Source organism: Delphinapterus leucas, unplaced genomic scaffold, assembly GCF_059928025.1.
Source record: "Delphinapterus leucas isolate spDelLeu-1000000601 "Yukka" unplaced genomic scaffold, BTC_Dleu_Yukka2 spDelLeu_asBTCV2_sq61, whole genome shotgun sequence".
Taxonomy (NCBI): Eukaryota; Metazoa; Chordata; class Mammalia; order Artiodactyla; family Monodontidae; genus Delphinapterus; species Delphinapterus leucas.
In genome coordinates this window covers 792,113-810,282 of record NW_028322270.1, presented here as the reverse complement: position 1 = coordinate 810,282, position 18,170 = coordinate 792,113, and the positions used below count along the sequence as shown (strand labels likewise).

Genomic DNA, 18,170 nt, shown 5'->3' with positions numbered 1-18,170 from the left:
ATCTTCAATTAAAATCAGTAATCAAAAGAATTTAACATTAATGATAATAAAGCCTTTATTATAATGTTTCTTTTATTCTTCAGTTATACTATTTCAATACTTTAAATACATGTTCAATTTTATTACCATATTTATGAATTAAAAATCTTAGTTTTGCTTAATGTCCTCCACTAGCAAGAAAACAAAAATTGAATGATACATTTCCATTTACTTATAACTTGAATTCTTTATAAATAATTTTATTTATCAAATATAAATAACTATGATTATAAATATAAGGTTTCAAAAAATGAGAAAAGCGAAGGTACAGTTCATGAATTTGTGCTAATGACAGTTAATTATGCTTAAAATTTATTGTCAATTTGAACAAAAAACTATCACAAAAACAAAGTAGGACATTATATAATGATAAAAGGTCAAATCACCAGGAAGATATAACAATTACAAATATATATTCATGCAACATCAGAGCACCTAAATATATAAAACAAACACTGACAGAATTGACTAGAAAAATAGACAGAAGTGCAATAATAGTAGACGATTTCAACGTCTCACTTTTAAGAATGGAGAGACAGTTACCTTATAGGGAACAATTTTTATGAGTTTTTCTTCTCTCCTTCCCTTATTTATTTTTGCAAATATAAAAAAAAAGCACAAACTGTGAAATAATAAAGAAAAGAAACAGAGATGAAAGAGGGAGAAAGGGGTGGAAGGAAGGATGGAAAGAAGGAAGGAAGGAAGGGAGGGTATCTTACACAAAAGGTGACATACTACATACACAGTTTTCTGCAACTTCCTTTTATCACTTAACAATTTATACTCCAAAATATACAATATATAATCCATTTAATCCATTTTGTAGAGATCTTCCCAACTGCTTTGCGCAAGTACATAGTAATCCACTGTGTAGATATATTGCAGTTTATATAACTGTTGGATTTTGGTGTTAGAATTTTGGATTTTGAGGGTGATTTGAATTTTGTTACTAGTACCAATAATGTTACATTGAAGAACATTTGATACATGTCATTTCAAACTAATGTCAGTGTACTTTTGGATCTTTGGAACAGATTCCTGGAAGAGGGATTGATAGATCAAAGGCCAAATACAGCTATGATTTTGTTAGATATTGATAAAATCTTCTCCATGGATGTTGTCCCATTTTACATTTTGAAAAACAAAATATTAGACTGCTTTTTCCTCCTTAGCCTCACCAACAGAGTGTTATCAAACTTTTCATATATTTCAAATCTTACAGGTGACTAATGGTTTTGGTTTTAATTAGCATTTTTCTCATTATAAAGATTATAATATGAAATATATTTTCTAACAAACATTGTTCCATTGAAAATATGAAACCTACATTTCGATCTGAGTAGCCCAGGGAAGTATCCTGGGTTAATGACATAAGTGGCTATTTAGTTGTAATTAATTAGGTTAATCTGAAACCATCCATTTTACTCAGGACTGCAGTTTAAAGAGATAGGAGAAAGAAAGGCAGAACAGAAGAAAGGGAAGGAAGGATGGAAGGAAGGAAGGAAGGCAGGAAGGAAGGAAGGAAGGAAGGAAGGGAGAGAGGGAGGAAAGGAGGGAGGGAGGGAGGGAGGGAGGGGTGAATTAAGCTAGGTCTGAATTAAGACAAAAAAAATATGAATAAATGGGAAAGAACTGCTTAAATCAATGTAATTACCCTTGTTTGCTTGAAATCTGTGTTATAGTTTGAAGTCTGTGCCATACCTACCTTGTTAAAAAAACACTAAATTTACCTATTTTGCTCATATTCATGTTTCTCATAAACTCTGACCAGAAATTACAAATTTTAAAGTTTTACCGCATTTCAGCAGTAAACTACGTGCATAACCTCAGAAATGGATTGATGTCTCTTGTTAATACATATTTTGTTCATCATATGCTGGGTAGGAACTACATATTAGTATATATGCTCAAATTTTTATTGCATTTAACACACCAGAAGGGACATTATACAACTAATAAGAAGTGAAGTCCATATTAAGTTATTTGATCAAATATGTTTCATGAAAACTGCCTAAGAACATCAAAACAATTAGTCAAACCCAAAATTCAATCTGAGTTAGCATTCATATTCAAAGATTTGAATTCAAAAGTAAGTTCAGAGACCAAATATTATATTTTGATTTGTTCTGAAGTGGCCATCTGCCCATATGAAAAAGCTACTGCAACCGTCTGGCAGGCAGTTTAAAGAACCAAAATAACTACTCTGTGCAGGTCAGGTTCACAGGCATCTGGGTGTTGACTTGGAAAGCACAAAAAGTAATAATCACAGCATGTGGTACTTTACCGAGTAGCTAGCCAAAAGTGTCTGTCTAAATAGTCAAAAAATTTAGCTGTCATAAGAATCCTTTGAGGAAACTTTATAAATACCTATCAAATTTCAAATATCAGTGGCCAACATTTTTAAAAACACCATAAAGATCTAATAAAATATTATAGAAAAGTTATAATAATCCTGAGGTACCCATAATTTATATCCTGGCACATTTAAAAATGTTCCTTTTGTTTAAAAATGGGCTTCAAAGATATCAATAGTTTTATTTGTATATTTTATAAATATTTGTGTGCTAGTCAATAGTCTGATTTTTAATTGTTTAAAGCAAATCCAATGCCACAAAGAGCTACTTTAGTCATGACTTGCAGGAGTTCAAGGGGAATATCCTCTTTCTTCACCCCTCTGCCCCTCCCCTACCTTCAAGTCTTCTCCTCACAGGTCTCTGCCTGGGAACTGTGGACCTTTGCTGCTCCTTTTCTTGGAAGAGTGGCTGTTGAAAAGAGTTAAATATGGCTCTTGGGTAAGTAAGTCTGGGTTGGAGGGCCATGAGGAAGGGTCAGCAAGAGGACAATCTCCCTCGGCGTCCGGAACTTGTAGAATAGCCTGCAATAGAGTGGACCACCAGCTGAGCTCCTTGAAGTGAGAGCTACAGGCTGGCAGGGAGAAGGGTGACCCCAGTGTCAACCAAGAAAAGTTAGATATGGCTGCACTTCAGAGAGCTCACCAACCAGGTGATGGTCACCAATAACAGCAGGAGGATGCTCCCAGTGCTGAAATTGAGTATGGCTGGCCTGGACCCGAACACCATGTGTTGTTTTATCTTGGATTTTGTGATGGAGAGTAACCACTTCTGGAAGTGTGTGAACAGAGAGTGGGTGCCTGGGGGGTCAGTCCAATTCATATGTGCATATGAAACTTCTTACATAAATAAAAGCTCTAAATTCATATAGTATGAGTTGAGGGTCTACAGGGGATGACTACCAGCCACGGCATTCTCAAGACTCAATGCATATCTGTCAAGGCTTACCAGAAAGAGATTACAGCTCTTAAAACTAAATACAACTCATTTGCAAGGGCTTGCTGTGATGCAAAAAGAAGCAGGGATCACAAAGATAAGATGGAAGAACCCAGAGACAAACAGCAACCTGGGTATTACTAATGGAAGTAGCTTATCCCCGGACTCAGTTCCTCCTATCTGCTGTCAACCCCCATCCTCAGTTTGGAGGTCCTGTCTCACTTTTCTCCACCCGTGGCTGTGAAAAATGCTCTATGCTGAGGAACCACAGTTCACACATCCCTGTCCCTGTCCTCAAAGCTGTGCCTAGGACTCCTCCCCACTTGGACAAGCTCATACTTAGCCCATACACTCATTGGAAAAATTCTCCAACCTATTCTGACAATTCATTTGCAAGTTGTCCATGATCTGATCCCATGAACTTAGCCCAGCCTCAGCATGTGTGTACATACTATCATGTTACTCCTGAGCACAACAGGACTGCATCAGTACCCCAACCTGTGGTCAGCTAGCAGAGCACCTTCACACCAGGGTCTCAGACAGCATAGCTACCTAATGGGCTGGGAGTCCAGTCCTTCCCAGTGAACACTATCTTACCCAAATAATCTCAGGTCCCTTCTCCTCAGGATTCTCACTCTATAAGAACCATGTCCTGGCCACAGATATTCCTGACAGCCAATATCACACCTTGGCCTCATAACCTCATGGATATCCCCGTCACCACCTTCCATGTAAACCAAAGCCTTTCCTTAAAATATACACTATTTTTTTTTTATGTCTACCACTTTTACTCAGGATTTGATCTAGGTACAAAATGACAGTCTCATAGGTCAAGAAAGAAAAAAAAATCTTATTAACTTCACTTTAAAATATGAAAAGCAATATATGTTCTGTTGTTCATCAAAAAAATAACCCCACCCATCATCTGCAACACAAGTGTAGTCCTATGTTGTGTTTGTATGCTACAGATGAATTTAAGTATGGAAACAAAACTCAGTTGGACTATTAAATCACCATTACTTGATCATAATAAAATTTTGTTTGCTAAGATCCAGAAACTTATTTGTTTGTGTCTCTTACAGAATATAGAAGATTTGACACACTAGAATTAATAAACTCAACTCGTCTTATTTAGTGAAATAAAAAGCATACTTTCAATTGCATTTCTTGTTTCTTCAGAGTAGTTTTCAGGTCCCTTTTGTGACAGCTATCATACTTATAGTTAAGCTGTTAGGGACAAAATAATAAATTCATAGTTGAGGACAACAGACTTTAACTGAAATGGAAATTTCACTGTTCTGCCCAACAGAATGCGTTTATTTTGAGCATATGTAATTGCCTCTTGTATTGTTAAACATACAATGGCAATATTTTTCTTCTGAAAAAAATAGCCAAAGACAATGAGCAAAACATTTTCTGCAAAATAAAGGCAATATGCAAAAAAAAAAAAAAAAAAAGAAACAACAACAGCAAAAAACTAAATACAGTTCTAAAAAGATCTAGTGAGAGGAGTCAGTACTAGAAATTAGTGACAAACATAATCCACTAAAATTTTCAAAATTTACATAGCTCAAATTCTCGTCTTTTGCTAACTTACTGTGCATCTAGAAATATTTATTTTGGAAAATATTGAGCAAACTTCTTTTGCCCAGAATGAAAAACAAAAGAACACATGCTTTCCTTTTCAAAGGAGAGTGATTTTTTTTTTTTTGGCAGTACGCAGGCCTCTCACTGTTGCAGCTTCTCCCGTTGTGGAGCACAGGCTCTGGACACGCAGGTTCATCGGCCATGGCTTACGGGCCTAGCCACTCCGCGGCATGTGGGATCTTCCCGGACCGTGGCACGAACATGTGTCCCCTGCATCGGCAGGCGGACTCTCAACCACTGTGCCACCAGGGAAGCCCTAAAGGAAAGTGATCTTAAGAGCTTATAATTACTTAGTAAAGGTTTCCTGAAGATCAAATGCTTTTTAAATGCCCTTTTTTTGGTAATCTCTAAATTAATTGGAAGCATGTAAAATTGTTCTAAATTAATGATAAAAAAATCAACTTCATATTTTTTAACTGGCTCTTTAAGTTTTATATTAACAAATTGTAGCTCATGATATACCTTAAAATATTCTGATAAAGTATCCAGATTAAGTTCATCCAAAGAAGAGATAATGCATTTCTACATTTGTTTGTGATAATTGGAGCAAAGACTGTATTAAACTAAATAATGATACTTTGACAGTGTAAAGATGCAAATGTACATGAAAGTAATATTTTTCCAATGGTGAGAAGATGTATTTTGTACTAGACCTGACTTAAGTCTTTTGCACAGGATATTTCTTTGTCTGGAAATGGCTTTCCCCACATAATCGCCTGGCTTGCTCCTTCAATTTCATTCCTCACAGAGGCCACGCCTGACCACTCCACATCAACTGCCCCAATGTACTATGAAAACTCTTGGCCTGTTAGATTTTTTTCATAACATGAATTTTTATCTACTATGTTTATTCTTTTATTTTCCAAATATTTTATTGATTGCCTCCCTTGCCCCTGCCAGAATTCAAGTTCCTCAAGTGCAAGAACTCAAGTTTTCCTTGCTAGTTGATCAGTCCCCAAGACCTAGAATCATTTTTGGAAAATAGGAGCCCAGTACATATGTGTCAAAAAAACACTCAATGACCTAGGAGGAATTTCAGGAAAACTTTTGTTGTCATAATCACATAAAAATACATAATGTCTATAAAACAGCAATAACTAATTAGATGGGAAGAACAGGCTGGAATGAAAAAGGAATAATGAGGCAAAAATGGGTTTAGGTGAGATTAAAAAATACTGCTAAGAAAGTAAAAAACAAAATCTAAAAATTACAGCCACACTAGAGGCCCTAAGACAACAAGAAACATTAATATGATTATAAATGTCACAGCAATAATTCTTTTTTTGGTTAAATTCCTGAATCAAAAGCAAAGTATAAAGTCTGAGTTTTAAAGATGCGATAACTACATGTATTCAGAGAGAAACAAATTACCCAAATGTTTGATAAAAATGTTAAAAAAAATAATTATACACAAAAACTATTTAAAAAGTGATGAAGAATGAGAGAAATGTCAATTGATATTTACAAATATACCAGTCTAAATTAGGGATATGATTAGTCTGAAACCATTGAGTGTTAGAAAAAAATGATAAGAAGGTAAAAAAGAAGTTAATAAGAAATCAATGATAGTATGAAAAAGGAAAAAATTTCAACATAACAAGAAGATAATAGAAAAAGGAAATTGAGGTCATTTAACTACTAAACTGTAGACTGTTCTTTCTATGTAACTATGTTCTCACTCTATCCACTTTCTGCCTCCTATTTTTCCAACATACTTTGGACATTTTAAAATAAATTGCAACACACTTGAAAACAGATAAATTATAAGGGTTTACATCACATTTTCTTGCCACAATGTTATAAAACTAGTAATTATAACAAAATGTGATAAAATATTTTGAAGTTAAAACACACATTTCTGAAAGTTTGTGTAAATAGGAAAATAAAAGCTGAGTTTTTAGATTTCTTATAAATATCAAAGTAAATTATGTACCTCAAAACTCAAGCACAGGGGAGGAGTCAAGATGGCGGTGTGGGAACACGCAGAGTTAGCTTCTCCCCACAACTAGGGTGTCTGCCAGCCACTGGTAGGGGACTCTGACCCCCAAGGAGACAGGAGGAACCTCAGAGTGAACGAGTAGGATGTAGGCAGACCGATGGGGGAGAAGTGGAGCCCAGACAGGATTGGCGTCCCTCGGGCCGGGGAGCCTGCTGAGTTCCCAAGCCAATTCCCCCTCCCCTCAAAGCCCCATCCAGGCCACATGGGTCCTGAGGACATAGGAGGGAGGCTGGGGAGATCAGGAGTGGCAGATAGGAGGGGCCATCCAGGAGGATCAGGAGAGGAGCAGAGGGTGATTACCCTACTCACTTGGGCACAGGGAGCCTGCTGAGACCACAGGCTGGTCCCCTGACCTCCAAGGCCCCCTTTTCCCCCTACCGTATTGGTCCTGGGGACATAGGAGAGAGGCCTGGGAGATCAGAGAGGCAGGCAGGAGGGACCCTCCCAGACCCCAGACCAGAGGAGCAGGAGAGGAGAGGAGGGCATTTGCTCTGCCCCTGCTGGGCTCCCAGGTGAGGTCCCCTACCCTCTGAGACCAGGGGCGGGTGGCACGCCTGGGTTCCTACTGTTCCTTGAGTATAAGCCCCACCCCCCACAGCCCTCAGGACGTTTTCCAGCCTTGTGGGTCCTGAGCATTGGCCCCATACACCACCCAAACCTCACCCTTACTTAGGCATTGCTCTCCACAGCCAAGGCCTTCTCTCCCCCACCTTTTTTTTTTTTCCTTTTCCCTCCTCCTCTTTTTTGCTACAGGGTACTGATGTACATTCCAGTTGTTGATTCATATATATTTTTATTTTTACATTTTCTCTAATAAATCTGTTAGTTTCCTAGTCTAATTTTATTTTTACTTTGTTACTGTTCTTTGTTTTTTTCTTTTTTTTGCTGCCCAACATGGCTTGTGGGATCTTGATTCGTGACCTCAGGGTCGGGCGGAAGCTCTTGCAATGGGAGCTCTGAGTCTGAACCACTGGACTAACAGAGAACCTCAGACTCCAGGGAATATTCTTCAGAGTGAGGTCTCCCAGAGGTCCTCATCTCAGCACAAAGACCATCTCTACTCAATAGCCTACAAACTCTAGTGTTGGAAGCCTCAGGCCAAACAACCAGTAAAACAGGAACACAACCTACTCATTAAAAAAAAAAAAAATGAGATGGCAAAAAAATATGTCACAGTTGAAGGAGCAAGGTAAAAACCTACAAGACCAAGTAAATGAAAAGGAAATAGGCAATCTACCTGAAAAAGAATTCAGAGTAATGATAGCAAAGATGATTCAGAATCTCAGAAATAGAATGGAAGCACGGATTGAGAAAATACAAGAAGTGTTTAACAAAGACCTAGAAGAACTAAAGAACAAACAAACAGAGATGAACAACACAATAACTGAAATGAAAAACACACTAGAAGGAATCAGTAAAAGAATAGCGGAAGCAGAAGAATGAATAAGTGAGCTGGAAGGCAAAATGGTGGAAATAACTGCTGAGGAGAAAAATAAAGAAAAAAAGAATGAAAAGAATTGAAGACAATCTCAGAGACCACTGGGACAATACTAAATGCACCAACATTCAAATTATAGGCGTCCCAGAAGAAGAAGAGAAAAACAAATGGTCTGAGAAAATATTTGAAGAGATTATAGTGGAAAACTTCCTTAACATGGGAAAGGAAAGAGTCACCCAAATCCAGGAAGCACAGAGAGTCCCAATACAGGATAAAACCTAGGAAAAATACACCAGTACACATATTCATCAAATTAACAAAAATTAAATGCAAAGAAAAATATTAAAACAGCAAGAGAAAAACAAAAAAATAATATACAAAGGAATCCCCGTAAGGTTATCAGCTGATTTTTCAGTGGAAACCCTGCAAGCCAGAAGGGAGTGGCAGGATATACTTAAAGTGATGAAAGAAAAAAACCTACAACCAAGATTACTGTACCCAGCAAGGATTTAATTCAGGTTTGATGGAGAAGTCAAAAGCTTTTCAGACAAACCAAAGCTAAGGGAATTCAGCACCATGAAAACAGTTTACAACAAATGCTAAAGAAACTTCCCTAAGCAGGAAACACAAAGAGAAGAAAAAGACCCACAAAAACAAACCGAAAACAATTAAGAAAATGGTAATAGGAACATACATATCAATAATAACCTTGAAAGTAAATAAACTAAATGCTGCAACCAAAGGACACGGACTGGCTGAATGGATACAAAAAAAGACCCATATATATGCTGCCTACAAGAGACCCAATTCAGTCCTAGGGACACATACAGACTGAAAGTGAAGGGATGGAAATAGATATTCCATGCAAATGGAAATCAAAAGAAAGCTGGAGTAGCAATACTTGTATCAGATAAAATAGACTTTAAAATAAAGACTGTTCCAAGAGATAAGGAGGGACATTCCATAATAATCAAAGGATCAGTCCAAAAAGAAGATATAACAATTATAAACGTTTATGCACCCAACATAGGAGCACTTCAATACATAAGGCAAATGCTATCAACCATGAAAGGAAAAATCAACAGTAACAAAATAATAGTAGGGGACTTTAACACCTCACTTACACCAATGGACAGATTATCCAGACAGAAAATTAATAAGGAAACACAAACTTTAAATGACATAATAGACCACATAGATCTAATTGATATTTATAGAACATTCCACCCAAAAGTGATGGAATACACTTTATTCTCAAGTGCTCATGGAACATTCTCCAGGATAGATCACATCTTGGGTCACAAATCAAGCCTCGGTAAATTTAAGAAAATTGAAACCTATTAAGCATTTTTTCTGACCACAACACTATGAGATTGGAAATCAATTACAGGAAAAAACCTGTAAAAAACACAAAAAAACATGGAAGTTAAACACTGCGCTCCTAAATAACCAAGAGATCACTGAAGAAATCAAAGAAGAAATAAAAAAATACATAGAAACAAATGACAATGAAAACACAATGACCCAAAACCTATGCATCACAGCAAAAGCAGTTCTAAGAGGGAAGTTTACAGCAATTCAATCTCACCTCAAGAAACAAGAAAAATCTCACATAAACAATCTAATGTTACTTTTAAGACAACTAAAGAAAGAAGAGCAAAGAAAACCCAAAGTCAGAGGAAGGAAAGAAATCATAAAGATCAGAGCAGAAATAAATGAAATAGAAATGAAGAAAACAATAGCAAAGATCAATAAAACTAAAAGCTGGTTCTTTGAGAAGATAAACAAAATTGATAAACCCTTAGACAGAATCATCAAGAAAAAGAGGGAGGGGACACAAATCAATAAAATTAGAAATGAAAAAGGAGAAATCACAACTGACACTGCAGAAATACAAAGGATTATAAGAGACTACTACAAACAACCATATGCCAATAAAATGGACAACCGTGAAGAAATGGACAAATTCTTTGAAAGGTACAATTTTCCAAGACTGAACCAGGAAGAATTAGAAAATATGAATAGACCTATGACAAGTAATGAAATTGAAACCATAATTAAAAATCTTCCAACAAAAAAATGTCCAGGACAAGATGGCTTCTCAGGTGAATTCTATCAAACATTTAGAGAAGAGCACATTTAGAGAAGAGCAAACACCAATCCTTCTCAAACTCTTCCAAAAAATTGCTGAGGGAGAAACACTCCCAAATTCATTATACGAAGCCACCAGCACCCTGATACCAAAACCAGAAAAAGGTATCACAAAAAATGAAAACTACAGGCCAATATCACTGATGAGCAGAGATGTAAAAATCCTGAACAAAACACTAGCAAACAGAATCCAACAGCACATTAAAAGGATCACACACCATGATCAAGTGGGATTTATCCCAGGGATGCAAGGATTCTTCAATATATGCAGATCAATCAATGTGATACACCACATTAACAATTTAAGGAATAAAAACAATATGATCATCTCAGTAGATGCAGAAAAAGCTTCTGACAAAATTCAACACCAATTTATTATAAAAACCCTCCAGAAAGTGGGCATAGAGGGAACCTACCTCAACATAATAAAGTCCATATATGACAAACCCACAGCAAGCATCATACTCAATGGTGAAAAGCTGAAAGCATTTCCACTAGGATCATGAACAAGAGAAGGATGTCCACTCTTGCCACTCTTATTCATCATAGTTTTGGAAGTCCTAGCCATGGCAATCAGAGAAAAAAAAGAAATACAAACTGGAAAAATAAGGATTAAAACCGTCACTCTTTGCTGATAACATGATGCTATACATAGAAAATCCTAAAGATACCACCAGAAAACTACTAGAACTAATCAATGAGTTTGATAAAGTTGCAGGATACAAAATTAATGCACAGAAATCTCTGGCATTCCTACACACCACCAACAAAAAATCAGAAAGAGAAATTAAGGAAACACTCCCATTTACCACTGCAGCAAAAAGAATAAAATACCTAGGAATAAACCTGCCTAAGGAGGCAAAAGACTTGTACTCAGAAAACTGTAAAACACTGATGAAAGAAACCAAAGATGACAAAAAACAGTTGGAGAAATATACCATGTTCTTGGATTGGAAGAATCAATATTGTGAAAATGACGATATAGCCTAAACCATCTACAGATTCAGTGTAATCCCTATCAAACTACCAATGGCATTCTTCACAGAATTGGAACAAAAAATCTTACAATTCATATGGAAACACAAAAGACCCCAAATAGCCAAAGCAAGCTTGAGAAAAAAAAAATGGAGTTGGAGGAATTAGGCTCCCTGACTTCAAACTATACCACAAAGCTACAGTAATCAAGACAGTAAGGTACTGGCACAAAAACAAATATAGATCAATGGTACAGGACAGAATGACCAGAGATAAATCCATGCACATATGGACACCTGTTTTATGACAAAGGAGGCAAGAACATACAATGGAGAAAAGACAGCCTCTTCAATAAGTGGTGCTGGGAAAACTGGAGAACTACATGTAAAAGAATGAAATTAGAACACTACCTAACACCATACACAAAAATAAACTCCAAATGGATTAATGACTTAAATGTAAGACCAGACACTATAAAACTTTTGGAGGAAAACATAGGAAAAACACTCTGACATAAACCACAGGAAGAACTTTTTTGACCCACCTCCTAGAGTAACAGAAATAAAACCAAAAATAAACAAATGGGACTTAATTAAACTTAAAAGCTTTTGCACAGCAAAGGAAACCATAAACAAGACAAAAAGACAACCCTCCGAATGGGAGAAAATATTTGCAAATAAAACAACAAAGGATTAATCTCCAAAATATACAAATAGCTCATGCAGCTCAATATCAAACAAGCAAGCAATCCAGTTAAAAAGTGGGCAGAAGACCTAAATAGACATTTCACCAAGGAAGACATACAGTTGGCCAAAAGGCACATGAAAAGATGCTCAACATCACTAATTATTAGAGAAATGCAAATCAAAACTACAATGAGGTATCACCTCACGCCAGTCAGAATGGCCATTATCAAAAAATCTAGAAACAATGAATGCTGGAAAGGGTGTGGTGAAAAGGGAGCCCTCCTGCACTGTTGGTGGGAATGTAAATTGATCCAACAACTATGGAAAACAGTATGGAGAGTCCTTAAAGAACTAAAAAAAGAACTACCATATGACCTAGCAATCCCACTATTGGGCATATACTCTGAGAGAACCATAATTCAAAAAGAGACATGCACCCCAATGTTCATTGCAGCACTATTTACAATAGCCAGGACATGGAACCAACCTAAGTGTCCATCAACAGAGGAATGGATAAAGAAGATGTGGCACATATATACAATGGAATATTACTCAGCCATAAAAAGGAACTAAATTGAGTTATTTGTAGTGAGGTGGGTGGACCTAGAGTCTGTCATACAGAGTGAAGTATGTCACCATATGTTAATGCATATATATGGAATCTAAAAAAAAATAGTACTGATGAACCTAGTTGCAGGGCAGGAATAAAGAGGTAGACATAGAAAATGGACTTGATGACGTGGGGTGGGAGGGGGAAGCTGGGGCAAAGTGAGAGTAGCATTGATGTATATACACTCCCGAATGTAAAACAGTTGGCTGGTGGGAAGAAGCAGCATAGCACAGGGAGATCAGCTCGGTGCTTTGAGGTGACCTAGAAGGGTGGGATAGGGAGGATGGGAGGGAGGCTTAAGAGGGAGGGGACATGGGGACATGTGTATGCATACGGCTGATTTGCTTTGTTGTGCAACAGAAACATGGTATTGTGAAGCAATTATACTCCAATAAAGATGTACTAAAAAAAATTGGTATCAATAGAAAAAAAAAAACCTCAAGCATAAGGACAGTTCGAAAAACTGCAGTATTTACAAAAGCTGAAGATACACAGTTCCAAAGATAATCAGCTCCATTCCTATATATATACCTAAACCCAACAGGAATGCATTCATAAGTTCACTGAAAGGCATGCACTAGAATATTCATTATAGCATTATTTGTAAGCCCAAACTGGGTGCTACCCACATAAATATCCACTCATAGGAGAAGCTGTGAAAATTGTGGAATACTCACACAATGGGAATTGATCGTCTATAATGTGCATAATGCATAATTTATCAATACTAAGTACAAAAAAAGACAGGACGAATCTCTGGTTTTAGAAGTCATGAGAGCAGTTAACTGGAACAGTTTTTACTGAGATGAGAATGTGCTAGGTTATTGGTATTCTGTTTTTGATCTGAGTCTGACTAAGCAGGTATCTTCTGACATGTGAAATCAATCCATTGAGCTGAACTCTTTTGATGTGGTTACTAGTCTTTACCGATACTATGTTCAATAAACACTTAAAAGTACATAGAAATTAAAAATATCATTCCCATATTTTTATTAATTCATTAAAATAAGTAGAAACACATTTTAATCATGGCATGCTTTGCAAAACAAAAGAAAAAAAAGACCCCTAACTTTCAAAGACTTTTATGATCACTCAAGAAAGCAAAATTACAGAGACAAAGAAGCATCAGGAAATCAGTAAGGAAAAATAAATGACAAATTAAAAAAAAATGATTTAAACATCAGGAAGTGTTATTTATACTGGTTCTGTGGGCTCCATGACTATGAATTCTTCTGTGAAGTGGATGAAGACTCCATCCAGGACAAATTTAATCTCAGTCAACTCAATGAGCAGGTGCCTCACTGTAGACAAGCTCTAGACATGATCTTGGACCTGGAGCCTGATGAAGAGCTCGAAGACAACCCCAACCAGAGAACCCTGATTAAGCAGTCAGCCAAGATGCTGTATGGGTTCACCCAGACCACCTATATCCTCACAAACCATGGCACCACCCAGATGTTGGAAAAGTACCAGCAGGGAGAGTTCGGCTACTGCCCCATGTGCGCTGTGAGAACAAGCCAATGCTTTCCAATAGCCTTTCTGACACCCCAGGTGAGGCCCTGGTGAAGCTCTACTGCCCCAAGTGCATGGACAATTCCACACCTAAGACACCATCGAGACAGCACCACACAGAAGGCCCCTACTTGGGTACCAGTTTCCCTCACATTGCTCTTCATGGTGCATGCTGAATGCCGGCCCAAGCAGCCCACTAACCAGTTTATGTCCAAAGTGTACAGTTGCAAGATCCATCCACTGTCCTACCAGGGGTGCAGTTCCAAGCTGCCAGCAACTTTGAGTCTGTCAAGACCGTTCACTTATTCCCAACCCCACCTGTCACTCTGTCTTTGACAGTTCCAGTCCTCCCCTGCCACCTTTAAGGAAATCTCTATGGTTTATATTTTAAATTAGAAGAGTCATTATTGTGGTGTGAATATGAAATAAAGTAGAAAAAAGGCAAAAATAAGCATTTACTCAAAATTTATATAAAATCTTGCCAGATCTCTTCAGGAAAAATATCTTAGAGCTTGATGACTCCTAATATAAATGTTGTAAAATCATAAGGTATTTTAAAAATAATTCTATGGTAATTTATTTAATTACTAAATAAAATTGATTATTTATATTAAGATACATTAGCATCATTGATGAATATATGAGAAGAATACTGAATAGTACCATAATAATGAAGAAATTTTTTAAAAGATCTACAAAAACTACCATGTTGAAAGGTACAAGAATCACAGGTCTTTAGAAAGGAAATTTTCATATACCTAAAATCAACGAATTCTCATATTATTTAAATAGTTCTGGGCTATAAGTTGAAATGGACTTTACTGTGTCAAACCACAGACTGACTTGCATTATTTTAAAAAAAGCAAATCTCAAATATCACTAGTAAATAGCAATTAAATCTTAAGAGAGAATATATTTTTATACTTGATAAAATCAATTCAATGTTTAATAAAATTCAAAGAAAGCATAAGTACCAACAGACGTATCTAAACATGACAAGAATGTGTATCTCAATCCAGCTATATTTCAAAATGTTCTGGAAATTAATTTAATAGATTTATGATTATAAATGTGAAAAGAAGCTAAAATTTAGGTATATGATCTAGCAACTACTATAATGTACTACAAAACCTTTTATTTTTCCCTTGGAATAGAGAGTCAAGTCAAAAATAATGAATAATCCAATGAAATCAGAGTGTATACAAAATTTATGAACATCAGTGGGGAGAGATTGGATGACACATTAAATTGAGAATTGGCTAATTATGTCAAGTTGGGTTGATATAAAACATCTCTTAGTTGGAGAACTGAAATTCCAATCCCATCTCAGTGGAAAAAATCAAGATGCCTATTTGGAGAGTGTTCTTAGCCATCAAAATCTAGCTAGGCTAATTCAATGACTAATGATAACACCATACTTCTATGTGAGTGACAACAAATATAGACATTGTAATATTCATATTCTTCTCAGTATATTATTTGTTAAGCACTGCATGTTGTTCTAGTTTTTTTTTTCATATTATAAGTGTTAGTTTTTGTTAACTTGATCTTTCTACACCTATCTATCCTTGAGGTGCTTGGATTTATCCTGTAGATACTGTGTTGGAATCATGTTAGCCACCTCAGGGTCAGATATTATGAAACATTTTTGTAATCCACAATGGAGACTTTGTAACAAGCTACAGCAGTGGGGAGTAGCAATTTATTTAAGTATAAGGTATAAATGGGGCAGCAAAATAATAACATTAAAATTCAAACAAGACCCTTTCAAATAAGCATATTTGTTGAAAATATTTAATCTAAGAGGCAAGTAGACAGATGAGTAAGGACAAGGAGCAGAAAACTATGGTGTCTTGGAAAACCATATCCATGTGAAAACTGAATACTGTCAGCACCAAGTTCTTTCATGTAGTCTTGAATTCAACTGTAATTGAAGCACAGATCATAAATCAGAAAGGTTTTTCAATCTGACACCCTTAGAGGAAAAAAGTGACAAATGGAATTTTCAGATTGCAAAGCATTAGTTTATCATTGCACTTTGTTGTGAAGATATAGAGCAAAGTTGGAGAATATTTATATACCACATCCTAATGACACATGGAATAAGAAAGTTGAGCTCATCATTCTGAAACTTAATATCTCTTTTGTTTACTAAAAAAAGCAAAAAGCAAAACTGTGATAATTGATATTTTTCACTTATATCTAGGGATAGTTATATTAAGCATGGTGTTTGTACTAAGAAGCTGCTGTTGCTCAAATGGATATTGCAACATATTTTTCTTGTCCACTCAAATTTATAATCTATGTTAGACAGAATATTTAGTTTACCAACTTAATCTAATTATCCATACGTATACCCCAGTTACCATGTTTTAATTAATGTGAACATTATATAAATTATATAAATCATCTTGAATTATGAAAAGCTTTTAAAACTATCTTTCTAGCATATTGTTAAGATAAAATTAAAATTTTATTTACAGTCAATTCACTGAAAAACATTTTATCTGAAGCTTTTGGGTGGAAAGAAAAAGCGTTTACCGTTACCTGTACCCTCAGAAGGACTGACTGAGTCTCTTAGTATCAAATAACATATACATAAAGTATGAGATAACTTGTTTCTTAATCATATGCATTCGGAAGTATATACTGCCTTGCTAAATAAGGGTTTGAAAACTCTTATTCTGATGCTTTCTAGTTTCATAATCTTGAGAAAAGATACCTAATCTGTATTAAACTCAATTTATTAATTTGTGACGTTGACAAACATTGAGTGACTCCTCATAGATTAATAACATAAGCCACATAAAGTATACTACTATATATAGAAAATGATCAAAGTGTATTGACTACTATTGATATTAATTTAATGTAAGTAAGTGTATTTGGTAATTCCACCCAAACAATCTCTCTATAGTGCTCCTGGCTTCTGGGATATTATGGAGCTATTTTCACTAAAGATGGGAGATGATTCCACTTCAAATACAGCATATTTCTTTCAAACATATCTTCGATCCTGTTTCTATTTAGCATCCTTTGAAGTACAAATAAATTTCCAAAGGGAGCCAACCCTCTTTTGCTGAATGTTGTAAACAGATTTTTTTTCTTATTTATTTATTTTTTGTAAACAGATTTTAATCTCAGTACCTGACAGGACAACACAGCTCTTCTCTTCAGCACACCATGTATTTGTCACTCTACTCAGTGTATCCAGTTTTCTGTGCACTGTAGATCAGTAGCTGTATCTCCATCTCCAGGCATATTTATTTCTGCACTTTTTGTATCACCAAATAATCCTAAGTATGCATTGATTGTTTCCTGAATTTTATATTTCAAAGGCACTAGTTATTGATTGGGCAGCTCCAGAAACCTAGATTTGTGCCCTTGTCTCCAGTCCCCATTCAGGGACAGCTAGAGCAGTGGCCCATATGCCATTCTTCTCAAAAGCCTAATTGCTTCAGGTGACTATCCCTACTATTTTCTGAAACGTCTGAGACTGAATTCAGAGAGTTGAATTCCGTTCTTTTTTGACATGTTCTAACTACATTCATGGAAGGAAACTTGTACACATGTTCAATTTTAAAAATTACCTAAAATAGTAAGACTTTAACTCCCCCTGGATGCCATGCCTCACAATCATGGTTGTTTCTTTGGGACATCAGTCTGGGCAGGAATCTCCTCCTCCTCCTTTGTCAGGAGGTGAAGTCATATCTTTGTGCTTGCATTTGTTCAGTTTCTCCACACTAAGTTTGGAAAGGCTGTTTTGATTATTTTACAATCCTGACATTCAATTGTGATCATGACTAACTTATTGCAACCAAAACTA

General features: G+C 36.1%; 2 pseudogenes; both read left to right on the top strand.

The window, feature by feature from the left end:
* Positions 1–289: 289 nt before the first annotated feature.
* LOC149743882 (T-box transcription factor T pseudogene) lies at positions 290–4,028 on the top strand (annotated as a pseudogene).
* Positions 4,029–6,122: 2,094 nt separating this feature from the next.
* Positions 6,123–17,239, top strand: LOC149743881 (casein kinase II subunit beta-like; annotated as a pseudogene).
* Positions 17,240–18,170: the final 931 nt, after the last annotated feature.